The sequence below is a fragment of the Elephas maximus genome, chromosome 2 (genome assembly GCF_024166365.1).
Source record: "Elephas maximus indicus isolate mEleMax1 chromosome 2, mEleMax1 primary haplotype, whole genome shotgun sequence".
In the NCBI taxonomy this organism is placed as follows: domain Eukaryota; kingdom Metazoa; phylum Chordata; class Mammalia; order Proboscidea; family Elephantidae; genus Elephas; species Elephas maximus.
In genome coordinates, this window is record NC_064820.1 from 129,117,686 (window position 1) to 129,120,420 (window position 2,735).

A 2,735-nucleotide genomic window follows, 5' to 3' on the forward strand; every position below is an offset into this window, starting at 1 on the left:
TGTATTACATTGATTAAAATTTATTTCAAGTACTCTAACACACTTCCAAGTTAAGATGGTAGAGGAGAGGCATGGCCAATAAGGTGGAATACATAGACACTTCTGGCAAGCCCTCTTACAACAAAGACCTGAAAAAACAAGTGAAACGAGTATATTTATGACAAGCTAGGAGCCCTGAACATGAAGGGCAAGGTTAGAAAACGAACTGAGATGCAGGGGGATGAAGAGATGGTTCAGAAATCGGAGAGGAGTTACTGGACCTGAATCACCAGGAGACCTGAGGCACCATTCTTGGGGGCAGCTGCGGCAGGCTGGTACTAGCATTCGGCCACAGATTCCTCAGGGAGAAGCAGCCAGCCAGCCACACAGACTACTCATACCTCTGAAATCAGAGAAGAATGCCGCTCTCAGCAAAAGCTAAGTACTTGCATATATTTTGCTGCGCCCCTCACCCCCAAGCCAGCTTCAGCAGCTGTTAATTTCCCTGGGCCTGAGATAGGCCCTGTTGAGCACCTAGAGACACCCTCCAGGTGCTGAAGAAGGAATAAATTCGCAACTAGGGGAAAAGGTAATTTGCCAGCTCCACTAAACCGGGGGAGCTCAGGACAGAAGTGGCTCCTGTCCAGGCATAAACGGTCCGTGGACTTTGAGTAACTTTCCCCTCTGCATGGACCTGGATGGGCCTATTTCAGGAGAATAGGCCCTTGTTGGCAGACTTCAACTGTTTCAGCTGTGCAGTGGAGAGGGGGGTGTTTGATGTTTGACACCACTTTGCCTATTAAACAGGGTCTTCACCTACCCACATCAGGGGCCTAAGGACTGGTGGCTCTACTCAGGTCACCCAACCACCCATGACAGGGGTCCAAGGATAACTGGTACCTCCCAGTCCTTACAACCAAAAACTTTGGGTGTCCATGGTCCGTCTGCAGAACCCACCCACCTGTACACTCTAGGGAACAGGGACACGCTTTCCTCAGAGAAACTTGGGTGACAATTCTCAGCCCCCTGCCTTGTTCAGGATGTGACCCCCTGTGCCAGATACCAGTACCTACACCAATCACCCCTGCCCCCCTAAGACTGTAGGACAGAGCCTGTACCACACACTTGATGATCAGCTACCTGGAAACCTGAGCTGAATTCATACAATAAAAGTGAATGGACTCCTAGACTGATATACCTCATAACAGCTCTAGCATCTGGGGACAGGATGTCAGAGCTCCAAAGGTGAAAATAATCAAGCTAGCTCACTCAAGCGACCCATTTGGGCATATCAAAACAAAACAAGAAGCTACGATACAGTAAGTAAACATAAAATAAACTAATACAATGACATAGATGGCTCGGAGACAATACTCAATATCAAGTCAAATAAAGAAACAAACCATGATCACCTCAACAAGCTCTCAAAACAAAGAATCAAGGGATCTTCTAGAAGAAAGTACCTTCCTGGAATTACTGGCTGCAGAGTACAAAAGATTAATATATAGAACTCTCCAAGACATCAGGAAGGAAATCAGGCAATATAAAAACAAGCCAAGGAACACACAGATAAAGTAGCTAAAGAAATTAAAAAGATTATTCAGGAACATAATGAAAAATTTAATAAGCTGGAAAAATCCACAGACAGACAGCAATCAGAAATTCAGAAGATTAACAATAAAATTGCAGAAGTAGACAACTCAGTAGAAAGTCAGAGGAGCACAACTGAGCAAGGCGAAGGCAGAATTTCTGAACTTGAAGATAAAGCCCTTGGCACCAATATATTTGAAGAAAAATCAGAAAAAAGAATTAAAAAAAAAAAGAAGAAACCCTGAGAACCATGTGGGACTGTATCCAGAGAAATAACCTACAAGTGACTGGAGTACCAGAACAGGGAGGGATAACAGAAAACACAGAGAGAATCGTTGAACATTTCTTGGCAGAAAACATCTCTGATATTAAGATAGATAGGAGGTATCTATCCAAGATGCTCATCAAACTCCACATAAGGTAGACTTTAAAAGAAAGTCACCAAGACATATTATAAGCAAACACGTCAAAACCAAAGATGAAGAGAGAATTTTAAGAGCAGCCAGGGATAAACGAAAAGTCACCTACAAAGGTTAGCCAATAAGAATAACCTTGGACTACTCGGCAGAAACCATGCAGGCAAGAAGGCAATGGATGACTTATATAAAGGATTGAAGGAAAAAAATTGCAAGCCAAGAATCATATAGCCAGCAAAACTGTCTCTTAAATATAAAGGTGAAATTAGGACATTTCCAGATAAACAGAAGTATAGGGAATTCATAAAAACCAAACCTAAACTACAGGAAATACTCAAGGGAGTTCTTTGGTTAGAAAATCAATAATATCATGTATCAACCCAAGACTAGAACACTGGGCAAAGCAATCAGATGTCAACCCAGACAGGAAAATCACAAAAATAAATCTAGATAAAAAAACGGTCAAAACAGGGAAACAGCAATATTATTATGTAAAAGAAGACAACATTAAAACAATAAAGAGGGACTAAGAAATGTACTCATAGATCTTTCATACAGAGAGGAAGACAAGGCAATAGAAAGAAATAAAAGTTAGGTTTAAATTTAGAAAAATACGGTTAAATAATAAGGTAACCACAAAAGAGGCAAGCTATCCTACATATCAAAATAAAATACAAGAATAAAACAGAGACTCAGAAGAAACGAAACCAACGACAACGATTATGAGGAAAAGAAAATGTATAATCTACT